The following is a 19,356-nucleotide window of genomic DNA, read 5'->3' on the forward strand; positions in this document are numbered from 1 at the left end:
CCTCCCGCCTCTACCATGTTGCCTTTTCCATCTCTGTGGCTCATGACCACACAGGATGCCAGGCGAGGTCAAAGACAAGGTTGCTAGGAAAAATCAGACAAGAAAATTAAGCAATGGCCAATTCTTGCCAGAAAACACTGTGATACCCCTTTCGATTTTCATTGCTGGGGTCTTGAGGGCCACCCACACAGGTGACTTAAATCTTTCACTATCTTATCAGTCTCTTGGGAGGGAATGTGGATCCACTGGAGTGGATGTAGGCCAACCCTCTTCTAGAGAAAAGTACAGCCACACTGGATGGTCATTATCATGGTCCCCAAAGCCTCCATAGCTGGTCTCCCTGCACCGATCATGTGTTTTACACCCAGCCTCCACCACTCAGTGTACCACATAGGGGTTCATTGCATCCGTCACCCTCTGCGTTTTGTCCTTCCTTGTCATCCTGGGGCTCCTGCAGTGCTGGTTGGTGTAGATTGTCACTAGCAAGCAAGAAGGCACCCCCACCCTACTTCTGTCCTGGGGTCACAGCCTGGCTGGCATTTAGGGCACTTAACTCTTCCAATGAATCATATTCTCCACTCCTGCACATAACTTCCTAGAATGTCTCAGGAGACATGCTGAACTCTCAGTAAACTGCTTTCGGAGAATTATTTAAACACATGAATAAGGATAGAGAGAAATATAACAAATGTCATACGCCCACGTGGCTTTATCAGATCTTAATATTTTGCCATATTTGTTTCAAGCCTTTAGAAAAAAATACATAAAACATTACAGACACAGATGAAGGCCTCCTTGATCTCATTCCCTTTCCCTACTCCTCAGAGATGCCACAACCTTAAATTTACTGTGTATTAATCTCAAGCCTGTTCTTTAGATTTTCCTACAGTATTCAGTCCGAAGTAATATAAAGTATTGGTTTGTAAGTTTTCAATTTTGTGGAAATCTGTCCTGTTGTATCTATCTTCCTGAAACTCACAATTGTTTTTAGATTTATCCATGCAGATACCTGTTGCTCTAACTCCTTTAACTGCTGTATAATACTCAGTCATATGAACCTTATCAGAATTAATTTGTCTATTTTCTGCTGATTGTTTTTCAGTTCCTTTTCAATTTTTCACTACAGACAATGATGCAGCGAATATTTGTGCACATGTGTGAGAGGTTCTCCAGTCTGGATCCATGCTCTACATCCTCACCAGCCCAATATGAGTTTCTTATGCTTGCCTTTTGTGTCAACACTTGGTAGTGGCAGACAAATGTTTTGGCCAGTCTGATGTGTTGGAGGTTCTGTAGTTGATTTTGAGTGTCAACTTGGCCGGAATGTTTCTGTGAGGGTGTTTCTGATGGGGATTTACATTGAAATTGGTGGGCTTTCAGTAAAGCAGATTGCCCTCCAGAGCCTGGGCAGGCTTCGTCCAGTCAGTTGAAGGCCTGAATAGAGTAAAAGGCTGAGCTCCCTGAACAAGAGGAAATTCTCCAGCAGACTGTTCTTGGGACTTCACCTGCAACATCAGCTCTTCCTGAGGTCTTCAGTCTGATGGCCTTTTGACTTGAGCTGTAGCATTGGCTTCTCTCTGGGTCTCCAGCCTGCCAGCCCAGCATGCAGATTTTGGACTTACCAGTTTCCATAATCGTGGAAGAAATATTAACTTTCATAATCATGGAAGTTAATTTCTTAAAATAAATCTCTTTCTATACACATGTAAATCCTATTCGTTTTATTTCACTGGAGAACTCTAATACACAGGTGGCATACTTTTTTGTTTGCTTATTTCTCTGATTATTAAGAGGTAATCATCTAGTCAAATGCTCATTTGCCCTTTGAGCTGCCTTCATCCATAACTTGTTCATGTCTTTTGGTCATTTTTTCCATTGACTTGCCAGTGTTCATGTATTCTGGATTCTGGCCGTTGTCAATTATATGACTGCATTGCAAATACTGGTTTCTGGCTTGACATTTAACATTTTTTATGAATAACTTAAAAATTTTAAAATACAATCCTACTTACTAAACCAAATATTCTGTTAATTTTTGCATTAAGGGTCTTTTTGTATATAGTTTAAGAAAATAATTTCTTACTCTGAGTTCGTAAAGATAGTCTTCTACATCTTCTTCTAAATTATTTGAAGTTGTTGCTTTTTACACTTAGGTATTTAATCAACCAAGGATTTGTTTTTACATGTGTGTTGATATAAGGATCTAATTTTATTACTCTTGTATGGATAACCTATTTTTCCTAAGTTATTTCTTGAACAAGCCCACTCCTTCTTTTTACTGATCTGTAATGACTCTTCCACTATATATGAAATTTCCACAGATGCATAGGTCAGTTTCTGAGTTCTCTAATTTTCTATTGATCTATTCACTATATATATATTGATATTGTACTATGTTAAGTATTATAAATGTATAATTAGTCTTGATGATTATCAGCTTGTCAAATTTCACACACAAAAAAATCCCCTTCAAGATTTTGGATAGAATTGTAGTGAATTTAAAGAATAATTAGGAGATGATATTGACATCTTTCCTTCCTTTTTTTTTTTTTTTTCTTTTTTCACCAAGGTCTCACTCTGTGGCCCAGGCTGGAGTGTAATGGCATGATAATGGCTCACTGCAACCTCCACCTCCTGGGATCAAGCAATCCTCCCAACTCAGTGTCCCAAGCAGCTGGGACCACAGGCACTCACCACCACACCTGGCTAATTTTTTGTAGAAACAGGGTTTTGCCATGTTGCCCAGGCTGGTCTCAAACTCCTGGGCTCAAGTGATCTGCCGGCCTCTGCCTCCCAAAGTGCTGGCATTATAGGCATGAGCCACCAACTCGGCCCTTCTAAATATCCATTTAGTTGCGATTCACATCTTTGATTCATAATACTTTAGTATTCAGTCTATTTCAAATAAATTTCTGTTGTCATTTCTTCTTCAGCCTATTAGTTACTAGGTAGTGAATTTTTTAGTTCCCACATATATGAGTTTGAGACTGTATTTTAGTATTGACTTCTAATTTAATTGGGTTGTGTTTAGAGAATATGATCTGTGTTATTTTGATGATTCTAAATATTTGTTGAGTTGTTTGTGACCTAGTATGTGGTCAAATTTTTAAATAATCTGTGTATCACCACCTGTTTTTAAATGATCTATGATGACCATTTATCTTTGGCCGCAAAGTTTTACACACACACACCCATTAGATAATGCTTGTTACTTTTGTTTTTCAAATCTTTTATAACCTAGTACTTTTTAAATTGCTTGACTTATCAACTTTTGATAAAGTTAAATGGATTGTAATCTTAGACTTGTAGTTCTGTCAATTTGCTTACTATATTTTGAGGTGCATGTATGTTAGACGCGTATACATTTGGGCCTGTGACAGCTTCTGAGTCAGTTGGTGCCTTGATTATTATATAGTCTCTCTCCTATTATAATCTGTCTGCTATTGCTAGCATTTAAATAGTGTATATTTTTCCATTCCTTTATTTTCAGTCTGTGTGATTTCATCTTAGATCGTACCTTGGAAGCAAGACGTACCTGGACTTTTTAGAAATCTTATCTGATCATTTTCTGTCTTGGAGTAGGTAAGTTCCCATTTGCTGTCATTACAGACATATTTCAATTTGTTATTATTTTGCTACCATGTGTTTTGGGTTTTTTGGGGGTTTTTTGGGGTTTTTTTGAGACAGAGTCTTGCTCTGTCACCCGGGCTGGAATGTAGTGGTGCAATCTCGGCTCACCGCAACCTCCACCTGCCGGGTTTAAGTGATTGTCCTGCCTCAGCCTCCCTAGTAGCTGGGATTACAAGTGCCCGCCACCACGCCCAGCTAATTTTTGTATTTTTAGTAGAGATAGGGTTTCTTCATGTTGGCCAGGCTGGTCTCGAACTCCTGACCTCAGATGACCTGCCTGCCTCAGCCTCCCAAAGTGCTGGGATTACAGGTGTGAGCCACCACACCTGGACGTGTTTTGTTTTTAAATTCTCTTTTTTTCATCTTTCCTGCCTTTTTCTATTATTCTGTGACCTAATGAGTAATGGAGGGAGCCCCATGAAGAGTGGAGTCTGCCATCAGGAGTGGACTCTGCCTGGCATCCCAGAGGAGGCTGTGTCTTGAAGCAGTCAGTGCTCCTAGGGCTGAGCCACTGGCCCTGAACAACCATTCCTTGAATAAAGAAATAAAGAGTGAGGCTAACTCAAGACCCATCCTGGCTCCATAACTCTATTTCTAAAGTCTTTTTTTTTTTTTTTTTTTTTTTTGCTTAACATTACAGGGCACCTACTCTAAGCTCACTGCTGGGATCACACAGGGGAATGAGCAGAGCTCTCCCTGGCCTCAGACACCCCCACTTCGTGAGAAGGTTACCTGTGGGGACAACTCCCTTGCCAGGTGGTAAGAGCTATGACGGAAGCACCCACAGAATGTTTGAAAAGACTTGGCAAAAGTGGGGCCACGGTGTTGCCTTTAGTAACAGCTAGGTGAAGCTGATCAGCAGCCATCCCTTTGGGTAGGTCCATGCTCCATTTCTCCACTGTCCTACCAAGGCCAGACTAGGTTAGGCAAACAAGGCCCAAGGAGCCAACTTTAAGGAGGCACTCACCTCCCAGTGCTAGCCTTGTACTTGCAAAGCCCCAAGAGTGAGTGCTTCCTTAAAACATGCATCCTGGGCACCTTCCTAGCCTTGCCCTAGCCCTAGTCCTGATCCTGGTCTCCAACACTCCGTATTGCCTCCCCAGCAGTGAGGCCATGTATAAATGGTCACATCCTGCTTGGTCTGTTGTTTGTCTACTGCTAGAGTTAAGAGGAACGTGAATTTTCTGGCATGCTTGTCTCCATCAAAACTGAGTAAACAAAATATAGACCAAAAAGAGTCCTGGACTTCACCTGCCTGATTCACCTATTACATTCCCCATGGTCTTGAGTTTGAGAACCTGAGGTTCTCAGCCTGATTGCAAGCTCCTTGAGTGCCAAGGGCAAATGTCCCATAGTAGGAACTTTAGTCAGAGGAGCAATGGGAACAAATGTCTTTTAGAAAAATAACTCTGGCTTTGGTGGTCTGAGAGCTGATGTGGACTGAGAAAGGCGAGGGCATAGAGAGGGGAGGGTGAGGGCAGCTATGCTCACTGCAGGAGTCAAAACAAGGTTGGATGAGGTAGGACTTAAGAATTACTAGATGGCTCTATCAAGACTTCCTGGTCAATGGTGAGGCTTTAAACAAGAAAGGAGTACGGAAGAAAGTGGACATTTGCTTTGGGTAAGCTGAATTTGAAGTCACGACATCAGAGTATACCGGAATCACAAGGACCATTGCTGAGAGGACTCCCACCAACACACAGACCCCTCCCTCCACTCTGGGCTCTCTCCAGGGCAGGAGTCCCACATGGCTTCTCAAGTGTGCCTCTGCCGGAGCCCAGCATAAAATATCCCCCAGCCGGGCAGCCAGGTTAACTTATTGTTAGCAGGCTGAAAAGGAGGCTGTTATTTCACAGCAGAGATAAAAGTTAATCACAGATTAGGACTGCCCAGAAAATATTGATGACTTCATCCACCTGAGTACTAGCCTGGGGGAAGTGTTCACCACTCCTTAGTTGTCAGACCAGTCCAGCCAGTTCCCTGACTCCCTCTTTAAAATGCAGGCCCAGACTTTAACAAAAGCCTGGACCCGTGAATAGACAGCATTCATAGGCGGGTTCTGAGTCATTCTGCAGACCTACTGCGTGCCCTGCCTTCTAGACTTCTGATTGGAGAATGTCTCCGCTTACCTTCCGCCCTGCCTTGTCACCGGACCCTCCCTCCCACCCTGCCTCTCTCATTACAACTTTTATCTGGCGGCACCATCACCTTGGGAGACTCCAAAACAGAAAACCAGACAGAGAGTGGTTACAAAATAAAAGACCTGTGTTTGGAGGTAAGGGGATTTCTCCGTTCTGACCATCCAGATTGAGGACTAGAGAATCTATCCCTTTGGGTAAGATGAAAATGGATGAAATTCAAGCTGTGTTTGAAATAAAGATTTCATAAGTTATTATTGTTGGTTCCAAAGTATTAGGCAAAAACTACAGGGGTACATGGGGAGCCCACAGAGCAGGACACAGGAAGCAGAAAGCTCTCTTAGGATGGTACAGGCAGGGGCACCAACTCTGTCCTACTGAACTGGAGGATCATCTTCACACATTAAAGTTGTGAGCTCAGCTGGGTAAAATGCACACTACACAAATACCCCTGAAGCATGCGACCTTCCCCAACACCTCCAGCTTTGGCTGTAACAGAACTAGCGTGGATGCCAAAACAAGATGCCCCAAATGGTTAAAGAATCTGACGACTCTTTTTGTAGAGGAGTAGTTGACTACGTCGTTGTTATTCCCAAAGATGGAAGACAGAATCATCAGAAATTACAGTGACAGGGGTTCCTGCTCGGTAGTATGCCCAAAAGGTAAGGTCCAAACCCTCAGTCTCACTTTCAAGGCCCTCCATGACCCGCAACTCTCCTCCTCCTCCTCCTTTTCTTTTCTAAGCTTTTTCTTATTACTGCCCTGCCCAGGGCCTGCACCCAACAACTGTTCCTAGTATCATTGGTTGGTGATGCCACGAACGATGAACCATGGGGCTGGCCTTCTCTCTGGCTCAGAACACACTTGCTTTAGCTCACGCCTGTCCAACCCACAGCCCGCAGGCTGCATGTGGCCCAGGACAGCTTTGAATGTGGCCCAACATAAATTCGTAAATTTTCTTAAAGCATTATGAGACTTTTTGCTATTATTTTTGTTGTTGTTCATCAGCTAACATTAGTGTTAGTGTATTTTATGTGTGGCTCAAGACACTTCTTCCAGTGTGGCCCAGTGAAACCAAAAGATTGGACATCCCTGCAGTCTTTATGCTCGTTTAAATGTCCACTTCCTTCAGGCCCCACTGTGTCCCAGCTCCTCTGAGAAGCCTTCCTTGGGTTCCCACTCTCTTGGAACTTTTCTCCTCTGACCCCTCCCCTAGCCTACGTTGGTCCCCCACTCACTCATCCTCTGGGCCAGTCATTTGGCACACAATACATCTTGTGTTTCTGCAGAAGCCCTGTGGAGAGAGAATGGGTTGGGGGGCCAGGATCTGGAAGCTTCCAGTGGATGAAGAGGATGTCAGTGCTACTACTAGGTAGGAAGGCTCCAGATTACTAAGAACCAAAGAGGTGGTGTTCCAGGGGTCAAGGAGAGAGAGCCCAGAGTGTGCAGGCCACTCAGAATATGCAGGGGAAGAGCAGGATTTGATTCAGGAGCTGGAGGGACCCTAGGAGAAGACAGGGAGACTAAACTGACACCCTCCACCACAGGGAGTTGAAAGGCACAAGTGCGGACAAGAGGATCAATCAAAGCTCCGTTCTGTTCCCAATCCATCCAGTCCCGATGCTCCAGAGAGCAGGGGAGGCACCTGTACACAGGTACTGGGCATGATTGATGAGACAGTGCCCAGGAGCTCAACTTCCTCGAAGCGAGAGAAAGGACAGAGATGCTAAGATCTGCACACTTGCACATTTTAGAGAATTTGGGAGACCCATGTTGGATTTGGACCATGGTTCTTATTTGTATTATTTTCTGAGTGGTAGATGTGCTTAATCCCAGCAACCTGCCTAAACTGATGACAACAGCGGCTTTCCTACTGGAAGGACATTGCCACTTGATAGCACACGCTGTACCTTGCTTGCATGTCCCTGCTTCCAAGCTTTGGGGATTTCTAGGATTGTTTTCTCCTGGTTTCCTTGTGTCATGTGGGCTCCTTTATAAAATATCCCCATATAATAGTGCATGATGTGCTCTATTACAAAACAAATGTGTCTGTCCAAGACAGCCTGGGGGCAGCGAGCTGGGGCGTGGCAAGGAGACCAACTGGAATGACAGGGGAGCCCTAGCGGATGCACAGTGCACCGCTCTTACACCACAAGCCTCCTGCCCCAGCATGATTTAACCCGTGATGAAAGCAGAGTGTTTAATATGTTCTACAGATGTTTTAAAAAAAGAATAATAGCACTTGTCCCAAGTATGGGATGGAGGCACACACTCTTCTGAGATATGGAGCAAATTTCATATCTCAAAAGAGAAAAAGGACGACAGTTCCTGCTCAGTCACCAAGTCTGATCCTCAACCCTGGAACTCCTCAGCCTGCCCAAGCCCAGAAGTGAGGCTCCTTGTGAACACTATGGAAATGCAATGGCTGTTTTGATTTTCCATAACGGACAGCACACTGGTCCAGGAGGCATATCCAATCTAAATGAACTAGCATCTGTGAAACTTCCTAGCACAGTCCCAGCACATCACAGAAGCTGAACTAATGTTCTTTTCCCTTCCCAAGAAACCCTGAAGCCTTTGAAGGAACCGTGATTGGGAAGGCATCGGCATTTGCTTTTTGCTGGTATAAATTTGGACCACTGGTCTGCCCAGGGTGTCCCCTGCCAGCGGCCGTGTGCTGCTAGGGAAGCACAGCACACCCCCAACCCCCCCGCAAGGAAGACCCCATTGCCCACCAATGTCCTCTTTCTGGTGTCCCTCACATTCCTGGCCGAGACCCTCCCTTCGGTCACGCCATGAGGTCAGGGCCAGGGTTGCCATTGTCTCCTGGAAGCCAGTGCAGCACTTGGAGCTTAGAAGATGCACACAACTCTTTGTTAAAGAACAAAGAAATGAGAGAAATTTTTTAAAAGAAAATAAACAGAAAGAAAGAGGGTGAGATGAAGACTGTGGCTGAGGCTTTGTTTTCAGTCTGAAAGCAGGACACTCAGCTCATTCTCAATGAAACTTCAACATCGATAATTCAAATGTCTTAGAAATTGTACATTGGAAGGGGAAATGAAATGATTTTTCAGCTCTTTTAGGTTTACAGATACCTAAATGAAGCATAGATTGTAGAATGTTGTTCAGAAGGGAATTAAATTTGGATTTCATCCTTCCCAGGGACTGGGGGCACTGCTTGTCACTTTGACTCAAATGGAGAGTCCCTGCCACTGCTTGCCTGCCTTCATCTGACCCCACTGTGCTAAGCGCCCAGCCCCAGGGTATAGCTGAGCCCTGCACCAACTGCAGTGAGCCGCTTGGCCGGGTGCCCTCCTAGATCCTCCCTGCCCTGTCCCCTGGCTGTCTGTCCCCTGCCGTCCTCTTCTCTAGGACTGTTGAAACTTCTCCGCATCTGCTCAGCTTCACACAAAAGGGCTCCTATTTTACAGGGTGAGAGCCCCTTCTTGTGTGTTGGCAAAACTGACACATCACATTGCTTGGGTTTAATCTTCAGGTGCTTTTTCTGTTTTTTTACTTATAAAATTAATATAAACATATGCTCTCGTAATCAACACAATTTAGATAAAGCAAGAGTTCCTCTGGGCCCTCCCACTTCCATTTGCATTTTCTTTTCTGTGGACTAGCTGGTCATCTTCTTTATCCACTTGTCTATGAGGTTGTTGATCTTGGTCTTTTTTCTTATTAAGAGATAGGAGTTCTTCATAGAGCCTAGATAACAATCCAGAATTCATGTGTATATGCACGCATTTATCTATATGTATATGTATAAGCACATTACACACATACATATACATTTGCACACATACAAATATGTTAGAAATATCTTCTCCAACTCTGTTGCTTGTCTTTTATCTCAGCTTATAGAGGTTTCTGATTTTGAATCAGAAGTTTCACATTTCATTGAAGGTAGACATCACTCTTTCTCTGTTTGCTTTTGTGATTTGTGTCTTGCTCAAGGCCTTCCCTGTCCTACCGCCATGTCATAAGCATGTTCTTCGCTATTTTCTTTCAGTCCTTAATCTTTCTTCCGTAGGTAGCCAATGTCCAGCACGTTTGGTAATGACACCTCCTCGGTGAAGTGCAAGGCCACCTTGACCCCAGCTCCCATGGGTCTGTCTTCAGGGGAATTTTGAGGTTGCTTCTGCTGCAGGGTGTCAGGAACTCCTTCCTCTCTGATTCTTGGAAAAGCTTACTGTTTGCTGCTGGCTTTGTGGTCTCTCCTCCCTGCGCAGGTAGGGTGTGGAGGGTAATCAGAGTCAGTCCAGAGGTTGCTCAAAGTTTCAGTTTATCTCCAGCCACTATTTGCTAACTCATTTGAGAATTCTGCCAAGATAAACATCAGACAGCCCCTCCTATGGTTCAATCAGTCTGCTCCCAGGAAAATTAGGACATGTGTCTGCCCGGCTCTGCTGGCGTCCCTGAGAGTGACTGGTCTCTGCGTGACATTTCATTGGCCAGGCTCCCCCAAGGGAAATGTCCACCAGCAGAAAAAGTAGGGAAAAAAAATCCCTTTTTGCAGAGGAAATACACTGCAGAAAACAAATATAGTCTAACCCTGCCTTTTAAAACAGCTTTTAGACTGAAAGAGTTCACCCTTCTTCTCTCCACCTGGTCACTCTTGAGATGACAATTTCAAATCCCACATAACATTCACAGTGTGTTATTCCCATGCAATTACCTTTTAGGGTTCATACATTTAGAACACTGAGGGGGACAGGGGATGCTTCTCCGCAGTCTCTTCATTATCGGGACATACTCCTACGCTCAGACAGGTCCACGATGCACCCTTCTCCCACTCTTCATGCCTTTTCTGGCCAACCCTCTTTCTCTCTCAGAGGATTTTAAAAACCTGTCTTGCTACAAAAAGCAAAGAATGACAGTTGCTTCAGAAAAATACCTAACTGGAAGATCCACTCCCTGAACATGGAGAGCTCACTACAGATCTAGAAACGCAAAGCAGAGACTTGAAGATGCTGCACACATCCTGTGTGGGAGTGGGAGAAAAGCTGCTGCTTCCTTAGCCTTAAAACAGAGAGGGTCATTTCAGCCTTGCAGGGGATGACCAGCCCTCACTGGAATTACATGACGGCATCACATTTGCTCCTCATGTAAACATTCCAGAGGGAGAACGACTGCTCCTTGAAGACACTCATGGTGTGGTAAACAGCAGTCAGTGGAATAAAGGCAAGGGTGAGGTCCTCTTCCTTCTGCCTCCTTCTCACAATGGCACCTTGAGAGAGGCCCTTTGTCCCTTGGGTTTTTCCATTTTCTCATTTGCAAAATGAAGAGGATCCCATCTACACCATCGTGTTTAGAAATGACACAAGCTCACAAAAACCTCTGCCGCCTCGAAGATACAGAATTGCTGGTGAGGCTCCTTGTCTGAGAGCCAGGCTCTGCTCCCCTCGGGGCCAAGTCTACCAATTGTTCTTTGGAAAACAAAAGTTGGAGGCGTTAAAACTGGGCTGTTCCAAGTGTTCTTTACTTTTTATAAATTTTATAAAGTGAAACTCAATATTTAGATGATTGTTAGAAATGTCTCTTGGGGGCTTTGTGGTTTTCTAACATGGAGTGGGGGGACATGATACCTCGGCAGGAGCATGTGGGCTGAGAGGAGGGAACCACATCAGGGAGGCCGGTGACTGGAGAGGGAAGGCCTCCTCCTGTGGAGGGCCTGGCCCTCATGGATTCCCCACTTCCAGGCGACTTTGTGACCTCAGAGAAGCTAACCTGATGTGCATGCTACTGACGTTGCCCGTGCCGCTCCTGCCTGGCTGATGGAACCATCTGTCTGGAGTCTGTGGATGGCAGACCTCCTGATTGTGTGGAGCTTGAGTTTTTTCAAACAGATCTCTCACTTTCATCGAGGCTGGAGTGCAGTGGCACACACCACCACACCAGGATAATTCTTTTATTTTTTTTAGAGACATGGTCTCACTATGTTGCCCAGGCTGGTCTTGAACTCCTGGGCTCAGGAAGTCCTCCTGCCTCGACCTCCCAAAGTGCTGGGATTACAGGCGTGAGCCACTGTGCCCGGCCTTGGAACATGATTTGTTAAGGTACCTCTGAGGTGAATTTGGAAACCAGTTCAGGAAGTTGGAAAGGAGAAATTCCTAGAATCCTGTGCGACTGCTGGGTTCACTTAGTATTTCCAGTGCCAAGAGGGACCCGAAGTAAAGAGGAGCGGATGACATGGGAGTCTTGCCAAATAGGGAGACAGGGCCAGGGTGCAGGGGAGGTAAGTCTCTGTGCCCAGCTGTGGGGGAGGGAGGAAGCTTCTGGAAGTCCTCTGGGATTGTGGTGCCCATTTCTTTTGCTAAAGCCAGTGTTAACAAGGGTTTCAGTCCCAACCATGCCCCATACCCTGGCTCCCCGATCCTGCCCCAGCCCAAGCTTCCCTGCACTGGATTTCACCCTGTTTCTCCTCTTGCACTTGCCTCTCCCCTGCTACCCCGTCAATGATACCATCAAAGAAATTGGACCCGGATTGGTCACTGCAGTACATGACTGCATGCAGTACATGGTGAATTCCACTCCACTAGCCCGATAGGGTCATCTCTTGTAGTTGCCTCAGCTGCAAAGTAGGCTTAATAAGGCCAGCCTGGCAGACTATGTGATTACACTTAGTAAGAGGACTCAGGTTAAGAACATTCCTAAGGTGCTCTCCAAAGAATCCCAGGGACTGTGAATAAAATGTTAAACTAACCTTTCTCCCTTCCCTGTCCCTGCATCTCATTTATCCTTGAGAGAAGGTCAATGAGGTGTTTCCCCGAGGCCAACTTCCAGGTAACACAAACTTCAAGGGGGTACCTCTAAGCATTTAAATAAATCACGTTATTCTTCTAGCATTTTATGTGACTGTAATTCCAGAACAGTACACATTTACTGCCTTTAGAAGCAGTGTACAGGGAATTGGAGTGAAGGGTTTTCTTCAAGACTCAGGAGGGCAGGTGACAGGACTCTCCCTGGTGTTGTGTTAGGCAAATGAGCCCCCGCCCATCAGTCCTGGGCCCTTCACCATGCAGACCAAGACTGGGCATCATTTTGTGTGAATTCTCTCCCTCTTTTTTTTTTTTTTTAGTTTACATGAAGGCAATTTATTAACAGAAAACATTTTGAGGAGTCCTGTTCACAGATGGCGATCATGGCAACCCCCCTTCCTGCAGGTGCTTTTGGAGGGGATGGGAGTGACATCCTCAATACACCTGATCTTCATATCTGAGCGGGCCCCAGGTCCAGGGATCTCAGTCCTATTTCCATCTGTGGCCTGGAGTTTGATGTAGGGCAGTGGTGTCTGGCTCCTTGCACCTCTAGGCCACATCCTGGGTGGCCAGCGTGGCAGCTTGTGGAGGGTATTCATCTGGCCAGCCTTTACCTTCATCCCACCAGTCACACAGCACTTTTTTTTTTTTTTTTGCCAGAAAGATCAGTGACATGGACAAATGTGTCATTGAAGGATGCAAAGATATGGTAGATGCCAAATACATTCTCTCCTTCAGCCGGCTGAGGTCCGGGGCTGATGATCTGTTCTTCCTTCTTTTCCTTCCCCTTTCAAGGTGTCATTTCTGCGCATTATCTCCAGACTCTGCACCAAAAAGCCCTGTGAATTCTTAGATCTGCCTTTGAAGTCCCTTTTCTTTCTGTGTTCTGTTGCCGGCTGCCATCTCTGGCTCTCCCTGCCTCCTCTTGGCTCCGCACCCGACCTTAGCTCTCAACTGCTCTTCAAGGAAAACCCAACACCAAAGGTAGTCAGAATGGCCTTTAATAGGGAAGGGTTGATGAGTTTGCAGCAGCTCAGAGGCTCTCGGTGTCTGAGTCCTGCATTCTTAGCCCTGAGCAAACACAGGCTGTTGCTGTGGGTCTAACTGCCAGATCCAGAGGCCCTGGTTGCATTTGTATAATACACCTCCCACTTTGTGGCTGGGTGTGTCCTCAGATTTATTTTAGAATAGTCATTTTCTATTTCCGTGGGGAATTGTGCTACTAGCATGGCCACTTTATTGGAAGATCCAATAAAGAAAGCAGTGGGTGGTCTCTTGAACTTGTGTTATAATATAATCGTATTACAATAGGAGGCAGCATGGTTTAGCAGCTCAAAGCTTAAGCTGCTACTTGGTTGTGCCATTACTAGCTCTATGCAGTTTTGTCCTCATTAAATTACTATATGCAAAGAGATGAGCAGAGCAGAGGCCTGCATCTCTGCTGAATCCTGTCAAGTCCTCATATGAGGGCCTGCCACAGATTATGGGACTGAGAGGATGCCCACCTCTCCCAGGAGAAGTGGGGAGGTGCATTATCCCTGGAAAGCAGGGTGAGAGGGGCAGGGAAGGGGTGGGAAGCTGTCAGGACAGGGCGGCCTAGCTTCATGGTGGCTTTGTCACATCCCATATTTAGCCCAAGATGGGGCTATTTTGGAGCCGATTCAGTTCCTGGTGATATTTTTTTCTTTTTATAAGATTCAGAACCACTCTGAGTTAAAAGCAATCTTTATCTGTAAAACAGAAATAATAATGCTAGCTGCCTAATAGGGCTATTGTGGAAGTTAAATGGAGAAATGTACATCAAAAGCTAAAAACAGGGCCCAGGCAGGACAAGCACTCAACAAGAGCTAGTACTCAACAGCAAGCACTCAACAACAGCTAGCACTCAACAACAGCGAGCACTCAACAACAATCACTCAACAACAGCTAGCACTCAACAACAAGCACTCAACAACAGCTAGCACTCAACAACAAGCACTCAACAACAGCTAGCACTCAACAACAAGCACTCAACAACAGCTAGCACTCAGCAGCTAGCACTCAACAACAAGCACTCAACAATAGCTAGCACTCAACAACAGCCAGCACTCAACAGCACTATACAGTGTTGTATGTTATTGAGTGCTTATCCTGTCCTGGGCCCTGTTCTTTGAGGGCTCTGTTCTTTGCTATCTTTGACAGCATTTCTTAAATCATTTTTGAAAATTATTTTTCCCTTTCTTTTTTTATGAAATACTGTCCCTATAGCCACCAGACACAGAGCAATGGGATAAGGGTCTTTTTCTTCTGTTGTTAACAGCATAGCCTTCTTAGCAAACCTTTCCTGGCCTTCTTTAGAGTGGCCTCAGAAGGACACTGTGTTGCACTCAACGGTTGTATATCAGGCAGGCCTTTAATACTGGTTGACACTTTTTGGGGTTTCATGGCACTAGAGAGACCACTTTGTGTTCCTCCTGAGGAGTAGACTGAATCAGGCTGTTGGGTAGAGGTGACACTTCTCTGTAGTCCCCTATAATACCCCAAGAACCCATGCATTGTTCCCCCACAGAGGTCTTCACATGGCAATGAGAGGGGGCAAACTCTTGTGAGACCTTGGAAGAAGTATCAATAGTGTTCAACAATCCTAAGTCAAGATGAGAATTCTTTTTAATTTCACGGGAACCGTGAGTTGAAGGAAGCCCTGCTCATCCTGTTAACACGGCGGTGGCTGCTGGGATCAGAGTCAAACAGCATATACTGAATAGGCTCTGGCTCTCTTCTGACTCAAAAATCCCAGAGCAGTCTTGGACCAGGTCTGAAGAAGATACTTTATATGCTGCAGCACAGGATGTATTGGGCTTCTGGGTCTTTTCATTCAGAATGTGTAACTACTACCTCACTGTAGGGTGAACCTATGGAACTAAAACTTGAGGCAGGATGCATTCTTCTGTCTCTTAGGACAAACGTCTCCAGAAAGCCTCCTTGGAAGTGAGCCATGGAGCATGGTGTTGTAGTTGGAGAGCCAGCCACGCTGTGAGGGAAGAGAGCACTGCCATAGTCTGAATGTTTGTGTCCCCCCAGAATTCATATGGAGAAACCTAGCCCCCAGTGAGGGCATTAGGAGGTGGGGGCTCTGGAAGGTGATTAGATCATAAAGGCAATGCTGTCATTAATGGGATCAGTGCCCTTATAAAAGAGGCCCCAGAGAGTTTGTCTGCCCCTTCCACCGTGTAATGATACAGCAAGAAGGCACCATCTATAAACCAGGAAATAAGTTCTCATTAGACACCAAGTCTGCCAGTGCCTTGGTCTTGGACTTTCCAGCCTCCAGACCTGGGAGAAATAATTTCTCTTGTTTATAAGTCACCCAGCTTATGGCGTTTTGTTACAGGAGCTCAAATGCGTTAAGACAGTGGCACTTAGAATCAGAGGCTTGGGGGCACACTCCTTGAAGTTAAACTTGGCTTGTGACTCACTTTGGCCAATGAAATGTGAGTTGCGGTAATGACGTCTCTTCTAGGAATAGACCTTCAAGCCCAAGGCTTGATACACCATGTCCCCTTTCCCCTGCCATAGAGACTGACAGCACTACTGTGGGGGATTCTTCCATCCAACACTCCTAAGTAAAGGTGACAGAGAATAGAGCCCTGCTGAGTCAAGACGGCCATACAGCATGCACAAGAGACAAATGTGTGCTGGGTGCAGACATTAAGTTTGGGTTTATTTTTTACCAGAGCATAACCAGCCTGTCCTGGTGGATATAGTTAACAGCCAACAGTATTCCCTAATTGCCACATTTCACACATGGCCAGTGGAGCCTTATAAATTTGAGAGCTAGGAATCTTCCCATTTTACAGATGAGAAAACTGAGACCCTGAGAAGTAACAACTCATACTTGATGCTGAAACTGGAACCTTAACCACCTACCACCACCTGCCAAGCCTGATCTGTAGCAGGCAACCAGCACATTCACACTGAATCTCTCAGACGTTCACTCTGGGCTGAGCAGACATTGGCAGACACTGACCCCTTCCTTTGTTTCTGAGGCAAGAGGAGGCATTTCTCATGGGAAAAGGGGTGAGGACAGGAAAGAGGGCTCCTAGGAAACACACCCATCCATCTAAGTCCACAGGAGGCCAAGTCAAAGGTGTAGGGTTGCTCTATACCCATCGCTTGGCCCTACTGTGCCTGGAATCCCCCATGAAGCCACCAGAAACAAAAACTTCTGGGAGAAGAGACAGTGGGGCTTTCCTCAGACAGTAATGAGATAATCTGGATCAAATGCCCACTGGGCCAAGAAGGTGAGTGGCCTAGTCAGTTTGGACTGCCATAGTGGAATACCATTGATGGGATGACTTGTAAACAACTGAAAATTACTTCTCACAGTTCTCAAAGTCCAAGATCAGGTCCCAGCATGGCCGGATTCAAACCTCTTCCAGGTTGAAGACTTCAACATCTCATTTTCTTGCATGGTGGAAAGAGAGTGAGAGAGCTCTCTGGGGTCTCTTTCATAAGGGCGCTAATCCCATTCATGAGGGCTCCACCCTCATGACCTCATCACTTCCCAAAGGCCTCATCTCCTAATATGATCACCTTGGGGGTTAGGATTTCAACATATGAATTTGGCAGGACACAAGCAGTCAGTCCATAACTGTGACACACAGGAGAAAACTGCAGGCCAGCCAGGGAGAGTGGCAAGGAAGGGAACAGGTGCTTCCTCTCTACAGGGCAGCTGCCATTCTGCTGAGCATCTGCAGGTGGGAAGATGGCCAAGTGTTGCCAGAGCATCCCATTTTCCAAGACAAGTTGGAAAATATAGATTTTCTTTTTAATATGAAAGGTCAGCTCCTGATCTTTAAATCTTGATAGGTCATTAAACAACTTAAAATGCATGTGTGCCAAGCAAAACACATTCCAGACTGTAGCCCCCAAGCCTTCAGTCTGTGACCTCTGGAAAGATCTAGCATCATTTTGCTGCTTGAAGGAATGTTACTGGGGGCAGAATCTCCTCATCTAAACAAGGAATATGTCTGGAAATGCTGTCGCCTGCCTGACATGTGGGTGGAGTTGGCTGCCATCTGGATCCGGGTGTTTCAGAACCACCACCTGCTGCAAGGTGTCTGACATTCCATAACTAGGGACTCAGTTCTTGTTTGGGGTCACTGTCTCCTGGTTAAAAATAAATGAACCTTGACTGCCTTCTCAATAACTTTTCCCTTAGAAAAAAGCAGTGAGTATGAAGACAAGACCCTGAAGTTTGGCCAGTGGGTGGGATGGTGCAAAGAGGGTTCCCTGGGATAGGGCAGAAGAGGAAGGAAAAAGTAGCTGGGTGTGTGTGTACCAGGAGGACTTGCCCCAGTTCATGGTTTCTACTCATGGTACTCAGTGTTGGCCTCCAACACACAATCCTGAATTCCCAGCAATGGCTGAGAAAGGTGCACGGGCCTTCAGGGAGAGAGACTTCAGCTGGGCCGAGGAAGCTGTTGAGGTAGAGCCTCTCAAACTCAGTTCTCTCAAAGGCATGCAGAACTTCCATCTGTGGCTATTTGTACTAATGATGATGTGCCCCCCACACACTCGTCTGTTCAAACTCTTATTAATTTTAAGCAGGCTGGGGAGAAGACAGCCTGTACGCACTGAGAGAGTCAATATACAGACAATGTCAAGACCATATAGAAAGACAGGACTCTGACCCACAATCTGTAGCAATCAGCCCAGAAGCCAAACAACAGCGCCTATAGCAATCAGCCCCCAAATTCTAGGACTCGATTAATAACTGATTGATTCCCTAGGTTTTTTTGTTTTGTTTTGTTTTTGTTTTGAGATGGAGTCTTGCTCTGTCCCCCAGGCTGGAGTGCAGTGGCGCGATCTCAGCTCACTGCAACCTCTGCCTCCCAGGTTCAAGCGATTCTGCCACCTCAGTCTCCTGAGTAGCTGGGATTACAGATGCACACCACCATGCCCAGCTAATTTTTTGTGTATTTAGTAGAGACAGGGTTTCACCATGTTGGCCAGGCTGGTCTCAAACTCCTGACCTCAAGTGATCTGCCCACTTCAGCCTCCCAAAGTGCTGGGATTACAGGCGCGAGCCACAATGCCCGGCCTGATTCCCTAGGTTTTTGTCCCCACTCCCAACTTAGGACCAATGGAAGAAAGCCAAACATGCTCCCTAACCAATCACACGGGGGTCCCATTTCTTGTAGCCACCTTCATTTTCCCCAGGCCAACACCCTCCACTCAGGGCACACCTGAAGCCTTCCTTTCTTTCGTCTTTGAGGCTTTCCCACTCCCCTACCTGCCTCTGAGTTTCTGCCAAAACACAAGGGATGGTGGCTGCCTCCCTCACTAGCACAAGCTCTGAATAAATAGCCTTTGCTCCTCATTTGGCTGGCTTTTGCTCATTTCCACAGCTCACAGTTTAGTTGGGGGTTGGGGTCACTCCAGGTAGGTAGCACTGACCAACGTGGTTGATTAAAATGCACCCCCACACACTAACTCTGCAGAATGCACTTGGAGGAGGCAGGTTTGAAGGGATTGATGTACTCATCTTTTCCAAATGGAGGGCAGAGAGGCTCAAGAGATGTTTGAAATCATTGTGTTTTGACCAGAAACTTCATTAGCCTGAAGACAATGGGGCAATTGTCCTGGGGCAGACAAAGCAGAGTGCTGGGGACTTGGATAAGCTGCCACCTGAGCTGTCTGGGCACAGATTTCCACAGTCCGATGCCCGGCGGTGAAGAAGGCAGTTCTCTTCCTGTGAAAGGCAGCCACTGGGGTGGTGGCCACTCAGTCCCACTGGAGGGGGCCAACATGGACAAGTGGCCCTGTCACCTCCTTGCTGGGGC

At 46.0% G+C, this 19,356-nt stretch overlaps 1 long non-coding RNA gene and 1 pseudogene across 9 annotated transcripts in view; both read right to left on the reverse strand.

Moving 5' to 3' along the window:
- Window positions 1-19,356, reverse strand: part of LOC103889758 (uncharacterized) — a 268,260-nt gene that overhangs the window by 53,816 nt on the left and 195,088 nt on the right. The window contains exon 5 of one of the 9 annotated variants that reach the window (XR_010136257.1): window positions 4,222-9,995. The exons of the other annotated variants lie outside the window; for them this stretch is intronic. This is a non-coding gene — a long non-coding RNA (uncharacterized LOC103889758). Of the gene's footprint in view, window positions 1-4,221; window positions 9,996-19,356 lie in introns of those variants that run through there. 9 annotated transcript variants of the gene reach the window in all.
- LOC134759690 (small ribosomal subunit protein uS11-like) lies at window positions 12,814-13,334 on the reverse strand (annotated as a pseudogene).

The sequence above is a fragment of the Pongo abelii genome, chromosome 12, assembly GCF_028885655.2.
Source record: "Pongo abelii isolate AG06213 chromosome 12, NHGRI_mPonAbe1-v2.0_pri, whole genome shotgun sequence".
NCBI classification, from domain to species: domain Eukaryota; kingdom Metazoa; phylum Chordata; class Mammalia; order Primates; family Hominidae; genus Pongo; species Pongo abelii.